Genomic DNA, 19,218 nt, shown 5'->3' with positions numbered 1-19,218 from the left:
TACAACTTCATATAAATAGCTGTAACTTTTGATAGAAGACTCAGACAAACATGTTTATGGCTTTATCTTATAGAACTCAATATCCCCGTGCTGGGCAAACAGGTTTCACAGTTGTTTGAGCTAAGATTTCCAAGTTATTCACATAATGAAAACCTATACTTTGTTTCGGTCAACTTCGCCATTCAAAATGTATGTAACATTGATAAACGCACTGTCTTAGCGAAAGAAAGCGTTTTTGTACAACTTCATATAAATAGCTGTAACTTTTGATAGAAGACTCGGACAAACATGTTTATGGCTTGATCTTTTAGAACTCAAGGTCCCCGTGCTGGGCAAACAGGTTTCACAGCCGTTTGAGCTAAGATTTCCAAGTTATTCACATATTGAAAACCTATACTTTGTTTCGGTCAAGTTCCCCATTCAAATGCATGTAACAGTGAGAAACGCACTGTCTTGGCGAAAGAAAGCGTTTTTGTACAACTTCATATAAATAGCTGTAACTTTTGATAGAAGACTCGGACAAACATGTTTATGGCTTGATCTTTTAGAACTCAAGGTCCCCGTGCTGGGCAAACAGGTTTCACAGCCGTTTGAGCTAAGATTTCCAACTTATTCACATAATGAAAACCTATACTTTGTTTCGGTCGGGTTCTCCATTCAAGTGCATGTAACAGTGAGAAACGCACTGTCTTGGCGAGAGAAAGCGTTTTTGTACAACTTCATATAAATAGCTGTAACTTTTGATAGAAGACTCAGACAAACATGTTTATGGCTTTATCTTATAGAACTCAATATCCCCGTGCTGGGCAAACAGGTTTCACAGCCGTTTGAGCTAAGATTTCCAAGTTATTCACATAATGAAAACCTATACTTTGTTTCGGTTGAGTTCCCCATTCAAATGCATGTAACAGTGAGAAACGTACTGTCTTGGCGAAAGAAAGCATTTTTGTACAACTTCATATAAATAGCTGTAACTTTTAATTGAAGACTCAGACAAACATGTTTATGGCTTGATCTTTTAGAACTCAAGGTCCCCGTGCTGGGCAAACAGGTTTTGCAGCTGTTTGAGCTAAGATTTCCAAGTTATTCACATAATGAAAACCTATACTTTGTTTCGGTCAACTTCGCCATTCAAAATGTATGTAACATTGATAAACGCACTGTCTTAGCGAAAGAAAGCGTTTTTGTACAACTTCATATAAATAGCTGTAACTTTTGATAGAAGACTCGGACAAACATGTTTATGGCTTGATCTTTTAGAACTCAAGGTCCCCGTGCTGGGAAAACAGGTTTTGCAGCTGTTTGAGCTAAGATTTCCAAGTTATTCACATAATGAAAACCTATACTTTGTTTCGGTCGAGTTCCCCATTCAAATGCATGTAACAGTGAGAAACGTACTGTCTTGGCGAAAGAAAGCATTTTTGTACAACTTCATATAAATAGCCTTAACTTTTGATAGAAGACTCAGACAAACATGTTTATGGCTTTATCTTATAGAACTCAAGGTCCCCGTGCTGGGAAAACAGGTTTTGCAGCTGTTTGAGCTAAGATTTCCAAGTTATTCACATAATGAAAACCTATACTTTGTTTCGGTCAACTTCCCCATTCAAAATGTATGTAACATTGATAAACGCACTGTCTTAGCAAAAGAAAGCGTTTTTGTACAACTTCATATAAATAGCTGTAACTTTTGATAGAAGACTCAGATACACATGATCATGGCTGTATCTTATAGAACTCAAGGTCCCCGTGCTGGGCAAACAGGTTTCACAGTTGTTTGAGCTAAGATTTCCAACTTATTCACATAATGAAAACCTATACTTTGTTTCGGTCGGGTTCTCCATTCAAATGCATGTAACAGTGAGAAACGCACTGTCTTGGCGAGAGAAAGCGTTTTTGTACAACTTCATATAAATAGCTGTAACTTTTGATAGAAGACTCAGACAAACATGTTTATGGCTTTATCTTATAGAACTCAATATCCCCGTGCTGGGCAAACAGGTTTCACAGTTGTTTGAGCTAAGATTTCCAAGTTATTCACATAATGAAAACCTATACTTTGTTTCGGTCAACTTCGCCATTCAAAATGTATGTAACACTGATAAACGCACTGTCTTAGCGAAAGAAAGCGTTTTTGTACAACTTCATATAAATAGCTGTAACTTTTGATAGAAGACTCGGACAAACATGTTTATGGCTTGATCTTTTAGAAGTCAAGGTCCCCGTGCTGGGCAAACAGGTTTCACAGTTGTTTGAGCTAAGATTTCCAACTTATTCACATAATGAAAACCTATACTTTGTTTCGGTCAACTTCGCCATTCAAAATGTATGTAACATTGATAAACGCACTGTCTTAGCGAAAGAAAGCGTTTTTGTACAACTTCATATAAATAGCTGTAACTTTTGATAGAAGACTCAGACAAACATGTTTATGGCTTTATCGTATAGAACTCAAGGTCCCCGTGCTGGGAAAACAGGTTTTGCAGCTGTTTGAGCTAAGATTTCCAACTTATTCACATAATGAAAACCTATACTTTGTTTCGGTCAACTTCGCCATTCAAAATGTATGTAACATTGATAAACGCACTGTCTTAGCAAAAGAAAGCGTTTTTGTACAACTTCATATAAATAGCTGTAACTTTTGATAGAAGACTCAGATACACATGATCATGGCTGTATCTTATAGAACTCAAGGTCCCCGTGCTGGGCAAACAGGTTTCACAGTTGTTTGAGCTAAGATTTCCAACTTATTCACATAATGAAAACCTATACTTTGTTTCGGTCGGGTTCTCCATTCAAATGCATGTAACAGTGAGAAACGCACTGTCTTGGCGAGAGAAAGCGTTTTTGTACAACTTCATATAAATAGCTGTAACTTTTGATAGAAGACTCAGACAAACATGTTTATGGCTTTATCTTATAGAACTCAATATCCCCGTGCTGGGCAAACAGGTTTCACAGCCGTTTGAGCTAAGATTTCCAACTTATTCACATAATGAAAACCTATACTTTGTTTCGGTTGAGTTCCCCATTCAAATGCATGTAACAGTGAGAAACGTACTGTCTTGGCGAAAGAAAGCATTTTTGTACAACTTCATATAAATAGCTGTAACTTTTGATAGAAGACTCAGACAAACATGTTTATGGCTTTATCTTATAGAACTCAAGGTCCCCGTGCTGGGAAAACAGGTTTATGCAGCTGTTTGAGCTAAGATTTCCAAGTTATTCACATAATGAAAACCTATACTTTGTTTCGGTCAACTTCGCCATTCAAAATGTATGTAACACTGATAAACGCACTGTCTTAGCGAAAGAAAGCGTTTTTGTACAACTTCATATAAATAGCTGTAACTTTTGATAGAAGACTCGGACAAACATGTTTATGGCTTGATCTTTTAGAAGTCAAGGTCCCCGTGCTGGGCAAACAGGTTTCACAGCCGTTTGAGCTAAGATTTCCAAGTTATTCACATATTGAAAACCTATACTTTGTTTCGGTCAAGTTCCCCATTCAAATGCATGTAACAGTGAGAAACGCACTGTCTTGGCGAAAGAAAGCGTTTTTGTACAACTTCATATAAATAGCTGTAACTTTTGATAGAAGACTCGGACAAACATGTTTATGGCTTGATCTTTTAGAACTCAAGGTCCCCGTGCTGGGCAAACAGGTTTTGCAGCCGTTTGAGCTAAGATTTCCAACTTATTCACATAATGAAAACCTATACTTTGTTTCGGTCGGGTTCTCCATTCAAGTGCATGTAACAGTGATAAACGCACTGTCTTGGCGAGAGAAAGCGTTTTTGTACAACTTCATATAAATAGCTGTAACTTTTGATAGAAGACTCAGACAAACATGATCATGGCTGTATCTTATAGAACTCAAGGTCCCCGTGCTGGGCAAACAGGTTTCACAGTTGTTTGAGCTAAGATTTCCAACTTATTCACATAATGAAAACCTATACTTTGTTTCGGTCGGGTTCTCCATTCAAATGCATGTAACAGTGAGAAACGCACTGTCTTGGCGAGAGAAAGCGTTTTTGTACAACTTCATATAAATAGCTGTAACTTTTGATAGAAGACTCAGACAAACATGTTTATGGCTTTATCTTATAGAACTCAATATCCCCGTGCTGGGCAAACAGGTTTCACAGTTGTTTGAGCTAAGATTTCCAAGTTATTCACATAATGAAAACCTATACTTTGTTTCGGTCAACTTCGCCATTCAAAATGTATGTAACACTGATAAACGCACTGTCTTAGCGAAAGAAAGCGTTTTTGTACAACTTCATATAAATAGCTGTAACTTTTGATAGAAGACTCGGACAAACATGTTTATGGCTTGATCTTTTAGAAGTCAAGGTCCCCGTGCTGGGCAAACAGGTTTCACAGTTGTTTGAGCTAAGATTTCCAACTTATTCACATAATGAAAACCTATACTTTGTTTCGGTCAACTTCGCCATTCAAAATGTATGTAACATTGATAAACGCACTGTCTTAGCGAAAGAAAGCGTTTTTGTACAACTTCATATAAATAGCTGTAACTTTTGATAGAAGACTCAGACAAACATGTTTATGGCTTTATCGTATAGAACTCAAGGTCCCCGTGCTGGGAAAACAGGTTTTGCAGCTGTTTGAGCTAAGATTTCCAACTTATTCACATAATGAAAACCTATACTTTGTTTCGGTCAACTTCGCCATTCAAAATGTATGTAACATTGATAAACGCACTGTCTTAGCAAAAGAAAGCGTTTTTGTACAACTTCATATAAATAGCTGTAACTTTTGATAGAAGACTCAGATACACATGATCATGGCTGTATCTTATAGAACTCAAGGTCCCCGTGCTGGGCAAACAGGTTTCACAGTTGTTTGAGCTAAGATTTCCAACTTATTCACATAATGAAAACCTATACTTTGTTTCGGTCGGGTTCTCCATTCAAATGCATGTAACAGTGAGAAACGCACTGTCTTGGCGAGAGAAAGCGTTTTTGTACAACTTCATATAAATAGCTGTAACTTTTGATAGAAGACTCAGACAAACATGTTTATGGCTTTATCTTATAGAACTCAATATCCCCGTGCTGGGCAAACAGGTTTCACAGCCGTTTGAGCTAAGATTTCCAACTTATTCACATAATGAAAACCTATACTTTGTTTCGGTTGAGTTCCCCATTCAAATGCATGTAACAGTGAGAAACGTACTGTCTTGGCGAAAGAAAGCATTTTTGTACAACTTCATATAAATAGCTGTAACTTTTGATAGAAGACTCAGACAAACATGTTTATGGCTTTATCTTATAGAACTCAAGGTCCCCGTGCTGGGAAAACAGGTTTATGCAGCTGTTTGAGCTAAGATTTCCAAGTTATTCACATAATGAAAACCTATACTTTGTTTCGGTCAACTTCGCCATTCAAAATGTATGTAACACTGATAAACGCACTGTCTTAGCGAAAGAAAGCGTTTTTGTACAACTTCATATAAATAGCTGTAACTTTTGATAGAAGACTCGGACAAACATGTTTATGGCTTGATCTTTTAGAAGTCAAGGTCCCCGTGCTGGGCAAACAGGTTTCACAGCCGTTTGAGCTAAGATTTCCAAGTTATTCACATATTGAAAACCTATACTTTGTTTCGGTCAAGTTCCCCATTCAAATGCATGTAACAGTGAGAAACGCACTGTCTTGGCGAAAGAAAGCGTTTTTGTACAACTTCATATAAATAGCTGTAACTTTTGATAGAAGACTCGGACAAACATGTTTATGGCTTGATCTTTTAGAACTCAAGGTCCCCGTGCTGGGCAAACAGGTTTTGCAGCCGTTTGAGCTAAGATTTCCAACTTATTCACATAATGAAAACCTATACTTTGTTTCGGTCGGGTTCTCCATTCAAGTGCATGTAACAGTGATAAACGCACTGTCTTGGCGAGAGAAAGCGTTTTTGTACAACTTCATATAAATAGCTGTAACTTTTGATAGAAGACTCAGACAAACATGATCATGGCTGTATCTTATAGAACTCAAGGTCCCCGTGCTGGGCAAACAGGTTTCACAGTTGTTTGAGCTAAGATTTCCAACTTATTCACATAATGAAAACCTATACTTTGTTTCGGTCGGGTTCTCCATTCAAATGCATGTAACAGTGAGAAACGCACTGTCTTGGCGAGAGAAAGCGTTTTTGTACAACTTCATATAAATAGCTGTAACTTTTGATAGAAGACTCAGACAAACATGTTTATGGCTTTATCTTATAGAACTCAATATCCCCGTGCTGGGCAAACAGGTTTCACAGTTGTTTGAGCTAAGATTTCCAAGTTATTCACATAATGAAAACCTATACTTTGTTTCGGTCAACTTCGCCATTCAAAATGTATGTAACACTGATAAACGCACTGTCTTAGCGAAAGAAAGCGTTTTTGTACAACTTCATATAAATAGCTGTAACTTTTGATAGAAGACTCGGACAAACATGTTTATGGCTTGATCTTTTAGAAGTCAAGGTCCCCGTGCTGGGCAAACAGGTTTCACAGTTGTTTGAGCTAAGATTTCCAACTTATTCACATAATGAAAACCTATACTTTGTTTCGGTCAACTTCGCCATTCAAAATGTATGTAACATTGATAAACGCACTGTCTTAGCGAAAGAAAGCGTTTTTGTACAACTTCATATAAATAGCTGTAACTTTTGATAGAAGACTCAGACAAACATGTTTATGGCTTTATCGTATAGAACTCAAGGTCCCCGTGCTGGGAAAACAGGTTTTGCAGCTGTTTGAGCTAAGATTTCCAACTTATTCACATAATGAAAACCTATACTTTGTTTCGGTCAACTTCGCCATTCAAAATGTATGTAACATTGATAAACGCACTGTCTTAGCAAAAGAAAGCGTTTTTGTACAACTTCATATAAATAGCTGTAACTTTTGATAGAAGACTCAGATACACATGATCATGGCTGTATCTTATAGAACTCAAGGTCCCCGTGCTGGGCAAACAGGTTTCACAGTTGTTTGAGCTAAGATTTCCAACTTATTCACATAATGAAAACCTATACTTTGTTTCGGTCGGGTTCTCCATTCAAATGCATGTAACAGTGAGAAACGCACTGTCTTGGCGAGAGAAAGCGTTTTTGTACAACTTCATATAAATAGCTGTAACTTTTGATAGAAGACTCAGACAAACATGTTTATGGCTTTATCTTATAGAACTCAATATCCCCGTGCTGGGCAAACAGGTTTCACAGCCGTTTGAGCTAAGATTTCCAACTTATTCACATAATGAAAACCTATACTTTGTTTCGGTTGAGTTCCCCATTCAAATGCATGTAACAGTGAGAAACGTACTGTCTTGGCGAAAGAAAGCATTTTTGTACAACTTCATATAAATAGCTGTAACTTTTGATAGAAGACTCAGACAAACATGTTTATGGCTTTATCTTATAGAACTCAAGGTCCCCGTGCTGGGAAAACAGGTTTATGCAGCTGTTTGAGCTAAGATTTCCAAGTTATTCACATAATGAAAACCTATACTTTGTTTCGGTCAACTTCGCCATTCAAAATGTATGTAACACTGATAAACGCACTGTCTTAGCGAAAGAAAGCGTTTTTGTACAACTTCATATAAATAGCTGTAACTTTTGATAGAAGACTCGGACAAACATGTTTATGGCTTGATCTTTTAGAAGTCAAGGTCCCCGTGCTGGGCAAACAGGTTTCACAGCCGTTTGAGCTAAGATTTCCAAGTTATTCACATATTGAAAACCTATACTTTGTTTCGGTCAAGTTCCCCATTCAAATGCATGTAACAGTGAGAAACGCACTGTCTTGGCGAAAGAAAGCGTTTTTGTACAACTTCATATAAATAGCTGTAACTTTTGATAGAAGACTCGGACAAACATGTTTATGGCTTGATCTTTTAGAACTCAAGGTCCCCGTGCTGGGCAAACAGGTTTTGCAGCCGTTTGAGCTAAGATTTCCAACTTATTCACATAATGAAAACCTATACTTTGTTTCGGTCGGGTTCTCCATTCAAGTGCATGTAACAGTGATAAACGCACTGTCTTGGCGAGAGAAAGCGTTTTTGTACAACTTCATATAAATAGCTGTAACTTTTGATAGAAGACTCAGACAAACATGTTTATGGCTTGATCTTTTAGAACTCAAGGTCCCCGTGCTGGGCAAACAGGTTTTGCAGCTGTTTGAGCTAAGATTTCCAAGTTATTCACATAATGAAAACCTATACTTTGTTTCGGTCAACTTCGCCATTCAAAATGTATGTAACATTGATAAACGCACTGTCTTAGCGAAAGAAAGCGTTTTTGTACAACTTCATATAAATAGCTGTAACTTTTGATAGAAGACTCGGACAAACATGTTTATGGCTTGATCTTTTAGAACTCAAGGTCCCCGTGCTGGGAAAACAGGTTTTGCAGCTGTTTGAGCTAAGATTTCCAAGTTATTCACATAATGAAAACCTATACTTTGTTTCGGTTGAGTTCCCCATTCAAATGCATGTAACAGTGAGAAACGTACTGTCTTGGCGAAAGAAAGCATTTTTGTACAACTTCATATAAATAGCTGTAACTTTTGATAGAAGACTCAGACAAACATGTTTATGGCTTTATCTTATAGAACTCAAGGTCCCCGTGCTGGGAAAACAGGTTTTGCAGCTGTTTGAGCTAAGATTTCCAAGTTATTCACATAATGAAAACCTATACTTTGTTTCGGTCAACTTCCCCATTCAAAATGTATGTAACATTGATAAACGCACTGTCTTAGCAAAAGAAAGCATTTTTGTACAACTTCATATAAATAGCTGTAACTTTTGATAGAAGACTCAGATACACATGATCATGGCTGTATCTTATAGAACTCAAGGTCCCCGTGCTGGGCAAACAGGTTTCACAGTTGTTTGAGCTAAGATTTCCAACTTATTCACATAATGAAAACCTATACTTTGTTTCGGTCGGGTTCTCCATTCAAATGCATGTAACAGTGAGAAACGCACTGTCTTGGCGAGAGAAAGCGTTTTTGTACAACTTCATATAAATAGCTGTAACTTTTGATAGAAGACTCAGACAAACATGTTTATGGCTTTATCTTATAGAACTCAATATCCCCGTGCTGGGCAAACAGGTTTCACAGTTGTTTGAGCTAAGATTTCCAAGTTATTCACATAATGAAAACCTATACTTTGTTTCGGTCAACTTCGCCATTCAAAATGTATGTAACACTGATAAACGCACTGTCTTAGCGAAAGAAAGCGTTTTTGTACAACTTCATATAAATAGCTGTAACTTTTGATAGAAGACTCAGATACACATGATCATGGCTGTATCTTATAGAACTCAAGGTCCCCGTGCTGGGCAAACAGGTTTCACAGTTGTTTGAGCTAAGATTTCCAACTTATTCACATAATGAAAACCTATACTTTGTTTCGGTCGGGTTCTCCATTCAAATGCATGTAACAGTGAGAAACGCACTGTCTTGGCGAGAGAAAGCGTTTTTGTACAACTTCATATAAATAGCTGTAACTTTTGATAGAAGACTCAGACAAACATGTTTATGGCTTTATCTTATAGAACTCAATATCCCCGTGCTGGGCAAACAGGTTTCACAGTTGTTTGAGCTAAGATTTCCAAGTTATTCACATAATGAAAACCTATACTTTGTTTCGGTCAACTTCGCCATTCAAAATGTATGTAACATTGATAAACGCACTGTCTTAGCGAAAGAAAGCGTTTTTGTACAACTTCATATAAATAGCTGTAACTTTTGATAGAAGACTCGGACAAACATGTTTATGGCTTGATCTTTTAGAACTCAAGGTCCCCGTGCTGGGCAAACAGGTTTCACAGCCGTTTGAGCTAAGATTTCCAAGTTATTCACATATTGAAAACCTATACTTTGTTTCGGTCAAGTTCCCCATTCAAATGCATGTAACAGTGAGAAACGCACTGTCTTGGCGAAAGAAAGCGTTTTTGTACAACTTCATATAAATAGCTGTAACTTTTGATAGAAGACTCGGACAAACATGTTTATGGCTTGATCTTTTAGAACTCAAGGTCCCCGTGCTGGGCAAACAGGTTTCACAGCCGTTTGAGCTAAGATTTCCAACTTATTCACATAATGAAAACCTATACTTTGTTTCGGTCGGGTTCTCCATTCAAGTGCATGTAACAGTGAGAAACGCACTGTCTTGGCGAGAGAAAGCGTTTTTGTACAACTTCATATAAATAGCTGTAACTTTTGATAGAAGACTCAGACAAACATGTTTATGGCTTTATCTTATAGAACTCAATATCCCCGTGCTGGGCAAACAGGTTTCACAGCCGTTTGAGCTAAGATTTCCAAGTTATTCACATAATGAAAACCTATACTTTGTTTCGGTTGAGTTCCCCATTCAAATGCATGTAACAGTGAGAAACGTACTGTCTTGGCGAAAGAAAGCATTTTTGTACAACTTCATATAAATAGCTGTAACTTTTAATTGAAGACTCAGACAAACATGTTTATGGCTTGATCTTTTAGAACTCAAGGTCCCCGTGCTCGGCAAACAGGTTTTGCAGCTGTTTGAGCTAAGATTTCCAAGTTATTCACATAATGAAAACCTATACTTTGTTTCGGTCAACTTCGCCATTCAAAATGTATGTAACATTGATAAACGCACTGTCTTAGCGAAAGAAAGCGTTTTTGTACAACTTCATATAAATAGCTGTAACTTTTGATAGAAGACTCGGACAAACATGTTTATGGCTTGATCTTTTAGAAGTCAAGGTCCCCGTGCTGGGCAAACAGGTTTCACAGCCGTTTGAGCTAAGATTTCCAAGTTATTCACATATTGAAAACCTATACTTTGTTTCGGTCAAGTTCCCCATTCAAATGCATGTAACAGTGAGAAACGCACTGTCTTGGCGAAAGAAAGCGTTTTTGTACAACTTCATATAAATAGCTGTAACTTTTGATAGAAGACTCGGACAAACATGTTTATGGCTTGATCTTTTAGAACTCAAGGTCCCCGTGCTGGGCAAACAGGTTTTGCAGCCGTTTGAGCTAAGATTTCCAACTTATTCACATAATGAAAACCTATACTTTGTTTCGGTCGGGTTCTCCATTCAAGTGCATGTAACAGTGATAAACGCACTGTCTTGGCGAGAGAAAGCGTTTTTGTACAACTTCATATAAATAGCTGTAACTTTTGATAGAAGACTCAGACAAACATGTTTATGGCTTGATCTTTTAGAACTCAAGGTCCCCGTGCTGGGCAAACAGGTTTTGCAGCTGTTTGAGCTAAGATTTCCAAGTTATTCACATAATGAAAACCTATACTTTGTTTCGGTCAACTTCGCCATTCAAAATGTATGTAACATTGATAAACGCACTGTCTTAGCGAAAGAAAGCGTTTTTGTACAACTTCATATAAATAGCTGTAACTTTTGATAGAAGACTCGGACAAACATGTTTATGGCTTGATCTTTTAGAACTCAAGGTCCCCGTGCTGGGAAAACAGGTTTTGCAGCTGTTTGAGCTAAGATTTCCAAGTTATTCACATAATGAAAACCTATACTTTGTTTCGGTTGAGTTCCCCATTCAAATGCATGTAACAGTGAGAAACGTACTGTCTTGGCGAAAGAAAGCATTTTTGTACAACTTCATATAAATAGCTGTAACTTTTGATAGAAGACTCAGACAAACATGTTTATGGCTTTATCTTATAGAACTCAAGGTCCCCGTGCTGGGAAAACAGGTTTTGCAGCTGTTTGAGCTAAGATTTCCAAGTTATTCACATAATGAAAACCTATACTTTGTTTCGGTCAACTTCCCCATTCAAAATGTATGTAACATTGATAAACGCACTGTCTTAGCAAAAGAAAGCATTTTTGTACAACTTCATATAAATAGCTGTAACTTTTGATAGAAGACTCAGATACACATGATCATGGCTGTATCTTATAGAACTCAAGGTCCCCGTGCTGGGCAAACAGGTTTCACAGTTGTTTGAGCTAAGATTTCCAACTTATTCACATAATGAAAACCTATACTTTGTTTCGGTCGGGTTCTCCATTCAAATGCATGTAACAGTGAGAAACGCACTGTCTTGGCGAGAGAAAGCGTTTTTGTACAACTTCATATAAATAGCTGTAACTTTTGATAGAAGACTCAGACAAACATGTTTATGGCTTTATCTTATAGAACTCAATATCCCCGTGCTGGGCAAACAGGTTTCACAGTTGTTTGAGCTAAGATTTCCAAGTTATTCACATAATGAAAACCTATACTTTGTTTCGGTCAACTTCGCCATTCAAAATGTATGTAACACTGATAAACGCACTGTCTTAGCGAAAGAAAGCGTTTTTGTACAACTTCATATAAATAGCTGTAACTTTTGATAGAAGACTCAGATACACATGATCATGGCTGTATCTTATAGAACTCAAGGTCCCCGTGCTGGGCAAACAGGTTTCACAGTTGTTTGAGCTAAGATTTCCAACTTATTCACATAATGAAAACCTATACTTTGTTTCGGTCGGGTTCTCCATTCAAATGCATGTAACAGTGAGAAACGCACTGTCTTGGCGAGAGAAAGCGTTTTTGTACAACTTCATATAAATAGCTGTAACTTTTGATAGAAGACTCAGACAAACATGTTTATGGCTTTATCTTATAGAACTCAATATCCCCGTGCTGGGCAAACAGGTTTCACAGTTGTTTGAGCTAAGATTTCCAAGTTATTCACATAATGAAAACCTATACTTTGTTTCGGTCAACTTCGCCATTCAAAATGTATGTAACATTGATAAACGCACTGTCTTAGCGAAAGAAAGCGTTTTTGTACAACTTCATATAAATAGCTGTAACTTTTGATAGAAGACTCGGACAAACATGTTTATGGCTTGATCTTTTAGAACTCAAGGTCCCCGTGCTGGGCAAACAGGTTTCACAGCCGTTTGAGCTAAGATTTCCAAGTTATTCACATATTGAAAACCTATACTTTGTTTCGGTCAAGTTCCCCATTCAAATGCATGTAACAGTGAGAAACGCACTGTCTTGGCGAAAGAAAGCGTTTTTGTACAACTTCATATAAATAGCTGTAACTTTTGATAGAAGACTCGGACAAACATGTTTATGGCTTGATCTTTTAGAACTCAAGGTCCCCGTGCTGGGCAAACAGGTTTCACAGCCGTTTGAGCTAAGATTTCCAACTTATTCACATAATGAAAACCTATACTTTGTTTCGGTCGGGTTCTCCATTCAAATGCATGTAACAGTGAGAAACGCACTGTCTTGGCGAGAGAAAGCGTTTTTGTACAACTTCATATAAATAGCTGTAACTTTTGATAGAAGACTCAGACAAACATGTTTATGGCTTTATCTTATAGAACTCAATATCCCCGTGCTGGGCAAACAGGTTTCACAGCCGTTTGAGCTAAGATTTCCAAGTTATTCACATAATGAAAACCTATACTTTGTTTCGGTTGAGTTCCCCATTCAAATGCATGTAACAGTGAGAAACGTACTGTCTTGGCGAAAGAAAGCATTTTTGTACAACTTCATATAAATAGCTGTAACTTTTAATTGAAGACTCAGACAAACATGTTTATGGCTTGATCTTTTAGAACTCAAGGTCCCCGTGCTGGGCAAACAGGTTTTGCAGCTGTTTGAGCTAAGATTTCCAAGTTATTCACATAATGAAAACCTATACTTTGTTTCGGTCAACTTCGCCATTCAAAATGTATGTAACATTGATAAACGCACTGTCTTAGCGAAAGAAAGCGTTTTTGTACAACTTCATATAAATAGCTGTAACTTTTGATAGAAGACTCGGACAAACATGTTTATGGCTTGATCTTTTAGAACTCAAGGTCCCCGTGCTGGGAAAACAGGTTTTGCAGCTGTTTGAGCTAAGATTTCCAAGTTATTCACATAATGAAAACCTATACTTTGTTTCGGTCGAGTTCCCCATTCAAATGCATGTAACAGTGAGAAACGTACTGTCTTGGCGAAAGAAAGCATTTTTGTACAACTTCATATAAATAGCCTTAACTTTTGATAGAAGACTCAGACAAACATGTTTATGGCTTTATCTTATAGAACTCAATATCCCCGTGCTGGGCAAACAGGTTTCACAGTTGTTTAAGCTAAGATTTCCAAGTTATTCACATAATGAAAACCTATACTTTGTTTCGGTCGAGTTCCCCATTCAAATGCATGTAACAGTGAGAAACGCACTGTCTTAGCGAAAGAAAGCGTTTTTGTACAACTTCATATAAATAGCTGTAACTTTTGATAGAAGACTCGGATACACATGTTTATGGCTTGATCTTTTAGAACTCAAGGTCCCCGTGCTGGGAAAACAGGTTTCACAGTTGTTTGAGCTAAGATTTCCAAGTTATTCACATAATGAAAACCTATACTTTGTTTCGGTCAAGTTCCCCATTCAAATGCATGTAACAGTGAGAAACGCACTGTCTTAGCGAAAGAAAGCGTTTTTGTACAACTTCATATAAATAGCTGTAACTTTTGATAGAAGACTCGGATACACATGTTTATGGCTTGATCTTTTAGAACTCAAGGTCCCCGTGCTGGGAAAACAGGTTTCACAGCTGTTTGAGCTAAGATTTCCAAGTTATTCACATAATGAAAACCTATACTTTGTTTTGGTCGAGTTCCCCATTCAAATGCATGTAACAGTGAGAAACGCACTGTCTTGGCGAAAGAAAGCGTTTTTGTACAACTTCATATAAATAGCTGTAACTTTTGATAGAAGACTCAGATACACATGTTTATGGCTGTATCTTATAGAACTCAAGGTCCCCGTGCTGGGCAAACAGGTTTCACAGTTGTTTGAGCTAAGATTTCCAAGTTATTCACATAATGAAAACCTATACTTTGTTTCGGTCAAGTTCCCCATTCAAATGCATGTAACAGTGAGAAACGCACTGTCTTAGCGAAAGAAAGCGTTTTTGTACAACTTCATATAAATAGCTGTAACTTTTGATAGAAGACTCAGATACACATGTTTATGGCTGTATCTTATAGAACTCAAGGTCCCCATGCTGGGAAAACAGGTTTCACAGTTGTTTGAGCTAAGATTTCCAAGTTATTCACATAATGAAAACCTATACTTTGTTTCGGTCAACTTCGCCATTCAAAATGTATGTAACAGTGAGAAACGCACTGTCTTAGCGAAAGAAAGCGTTTTTGTACAACTTCATATAAATAGCTGTAACTTTTGATAGAAGACTCGGATACACATGTTTATGGCTTTATCTTATAGAACTCAAGGTCCCCGTGCTGGGCAAACAGGTTTCACAGCCGTTTGAGCTAAGATTTCCAAGTTATTCACATAATGAAAACCTATACTTTGTTTCGGTCAAGTTCCCCATTCAAATGCATGTAACAGTGAGAAACGCACTGTCTTGGCGAAAGAAAGCGTTTTTGTACAACTTCATATAAATAGCTGTAACTTTTGATAGAAGACTCGGACAAACATGTTTATGGCTTGATCTTTTAGAACTCAAGGTCCCCGTGCTGGGCAAACAGGTTTCACAGCCGTTTGAGCTAAGATTTCCAACTTATTCACATAATGAAAACCTATACTTTGTTTCGGTCGAGTTCTCCATTCAAATGCATGTAACAGTGAGAAACGCACTGTCTTGGCGAGAGAAAGCGTTTTTGTACAACTTCATATAAATAGCTGTAACTTTTGATAGAAGACTCAGACAAACATGTTTATGGCTTTATCTTATAGAACTCAATATCCCCGTGCTGGGCAAACAGGTTTCACAGCCGTTTGAGCTAAGATTTCCAAGTTATTCACATAATGAAAACCTATACTTTGTTTCGGTCGAGTTCCCCATTCAAATGCATGTAACAGTGAGAAACGCACTGTCTTGGCGAAAGAAAGCATTTTTGTACAACTTCATATAAATAGCTGTAACTTTTGATAGAAGACTCAGACAAACATGTTTATGGCTTGATCTTTTAGAACTCAAGGTCCCCGTGCTGGGCAAACAGGTTTTGCAGCTGTTTGAGCTAAGATTTCCAAGTTATTCACATAATGAAAACCTATACTTTGTTTCGGTCAACTTCGCCATTCAAAATGTATGTAACATTGATAAACGCACTGTCTTAGCGAAAGAAAGCGTTTTTGTACAACTTCATATAAATAGCTGTAACTTTTGATAGAAGACTCGGACAAACATGTTTATGGCTTGATCTTTTAGAACTCAAGGTCCCCGTGCTGGGAAAACAGGTTTTGCAGCTGTTTGAGCTAAGATTTCCAAGTTATTCACATAATGAAAACCTATACTTTGTTTCGGTCGAGTTCCCCATTCAAATGCATGTAACAGTGAGAAACGCACTGTCTTGGCGAAAGAAAGCATTTTTGTACAACTTCATATAAATAGCTGTAACTTTTGATAGAAGACTCAGACAAACATGTTTATGGCTTTATCTTATAGAACTCAATATCCCCGTGCTGGGCAAACAGGTTTCACAGTTGTTTAAGCTAAGATTTCCAAGTTATTCACATAATGAAAACCTATACTTTGTTTCGGTCAAGTTCCCCATTCAAATGCATGTAACAGTGAGAAACGCACTTTCTTGGCGAAAGAAAGCGTTTTTGTACAACTTCATATAAATAGCTGTAACTTTTGATAGAAGACTCGGATACACATGTTTATGGCTTTATCTTATAGAACTCAAGGTCCCCATGCTGGGAAAACAGGTTTCGCAGTTGTTTGAGCTAAGATTTTAAAATTATTCACATAATGAAAACCTATACTTTGTTTCGGTCGAGTTCCCCATTCAAATGCATGTAACAGTGAGAAACGCACTGTCTTAGCGAAAGAAAGCGTTTTTGTACAACTTCATATAAATAGCTGTAACTTTTGATAGAAGACTCGGATACACATGTTTATGGCTTTATCTTTTAGAACTCAAGGTCCCCGTGCTGGGAAAACAGGTTTCACAGTTGTTTGAGCTAAGATTTCCAAGTTATTCACATAATGAAAACCTATACTTTGTTTCGGTCAAGTTCCCCATTCAAATGCATGTAACAGTGAGAAACGCACTGTCTTAGCGAAAGAAAGCGTTTTTGTACAACTTCATATAAATAGCTGTAACTTTTGATAGAAGACTCGGATACACATGTTTATGGCTTGATCTTTTAGAACTCAAGGTCCCCGTGCTGGGAAAACAGGTTTCACAGCTGTTTGAGCTAAGATTTCCAAGTTATTCACATAATGAAAACCTATACTTTGTTTCGGTCGAGTTCCCCATTCAAATGCATGTAACAGTGAGAAACGCACTGTCTTGGCGAAAGAAAGCGTTTTTGTACAACTTCATATAAATAGCTGTAACTTTTGATAGAAGACTCAGATACACATGTTTATGGCTGTATCTTATAGAACTCAAGGTCCCCGTGCTGGGCAAACAGGTTTCACAGTTGTTTGAGCTAAGATTTCCAAGTTATTCACATAATGAAAACCTATACTTTGTTTCGGTCAAGTTCCCCATTCAAATGCATGTAACAGTGAGAAACGCACTGTCTTAGCGAAAGAAAGCGTTTTTGTACAACTTCATATAAATAGCTGTAACTTTTGATAGAAGACTCAGATACACATGATCATGGCTGTATCTTATAGAACTCAAGGTCCCCATGCTGGGAAAACAGGTTTCACAGTTGTTTGAGCTAAGATTTCCAAGTTATTCACATAATGAAAACCTATACTTTGTTTCGGTCAACTTCGCCATTCAAAATGTATGTAACAGTGAGAAACGCACTGTCTTAGCGAAAGAAAGCGTTTTTGTACAACTTCATATAAATAGCTGTAACTTTTGATAGAAGACTCGGATACACATGTTTATGGCTTTATCTTATAGAACTCAAGGTCCCCATGCTGGGAAAACAGGTTTCGCAGTTGTTTGAGCTAAGATTTCCAAGTTATTCACATAATGAAAACCTATACTTTGTTTCGGTCGAGTTCCCCATTCAAATGCATGTAACAGTGAGAAACGCACTGTCTTAGCGAAAGAAAGCGTTTTTGTACAACTTCATATAAATAGCTGTAACTTTTGATAGAAGACTCGGATACACATGTTTATGGCTTGATCTTTTAGAACTCAAGGTCCCCGTGCTGGGAAAACAGGTTTCACAGTTGTTTGAGCTAAGATTTCCAAGTTATTCACATAATGAAAACCTATACTTTGTTTCGGTCAAGTTCCCCATTCAAATGCATGTAACACTGATAAACACACTGTCTTGGCGAGAGAAAGCGTTTTTGTACAACTTCATATAAATAGCTGTAACTTTTGATAGAAGACTCAGATACACATGTTTATGGCTTTATCTTATAGAACTCAAGGTCCCCATGCTGGGAAAACAGGTTTCACAGCTGTTTGAGCTAAGATTTCCAAGTTATTCACATAATGAAAACCTATACTTTGTTTTGGTCGAGTTCCCCATTCAAATGCATGTAACAGTGAGAAACGCACTGTCTTGGCGAAAGAAAGCGTTTATGTACAACTTCATATAAATAGCTGTAACTGTTGATAGAAGACTCGGATACACATGTTTATGGCTTTATCTTTTAGAACTCAAGGTCCCCGTGCTGGGAAAACAGGTTTCACAGTTGTTTGAGCTAAGATTTCCAAGTTATTCACATAATGAAAACCTATACTTTGTTTCGGTCAAGTTCCCCATTCAAATGCATGTAACACTGATAAACACACTGTCTTGGCGAGAGAAAGCGTTTTTGCACAACTTCATATAAATAGCTGTAACTTTTGATAGAAGACTCAGACAAACATGTTTATGGCTTTATCTTATAGAACTCAATATCCCCGTGCTGGGAAAACAGGTTTCACAGTTGTTTGAGCTAAGATTTCCAAGTTATTCACATAATGAAAACCTATACTTAGTTTCGGTCAACTTCGCCATTCAAAATGTATGTAACACTGATAAACGCACTGTCTTGGCGAGAGAAAGCGTTTTTGCACAACTTCATATAAATAGCTGTAACTTTTGATAGAAGACTCAGACAAACATGTTTATGGCTTTATCTTATAGAACTCAATATCCCCGTGCTGGGAAAACAGGTTTCACAGTTGTTTGAGCTAAGATTTCCAAGTTATTCACATAATGAAAACCTATACTTAGTTTCGGTCAACTTCGCCATTCAAAATGTATGTAACACTGATAAACGCACTGTCTTGGCGAGAG

This window comes from Aulonocara sp. 'chitande type north' Nkhata Bay, linkage group LG19 (assembly GCF_057382095.1).
Source record: "Aulonocara sp. 'chitande type north' Nkhata Bay isolate Kocher_YH1m ecotype deep benthic linkage group LG19, A_spYH_male_GT1.1, whole genome shotgun sequence".
NCBI lineage: Eukaryota > Metazoa > Chordata > Actinopteri > Cichliformes > Cichlidae > Aulonocara > Aulonocara sp. 'chitande type north' Nkhata Bay.
Note: the sequence above shows the minus strand (reverse complement) of the source record.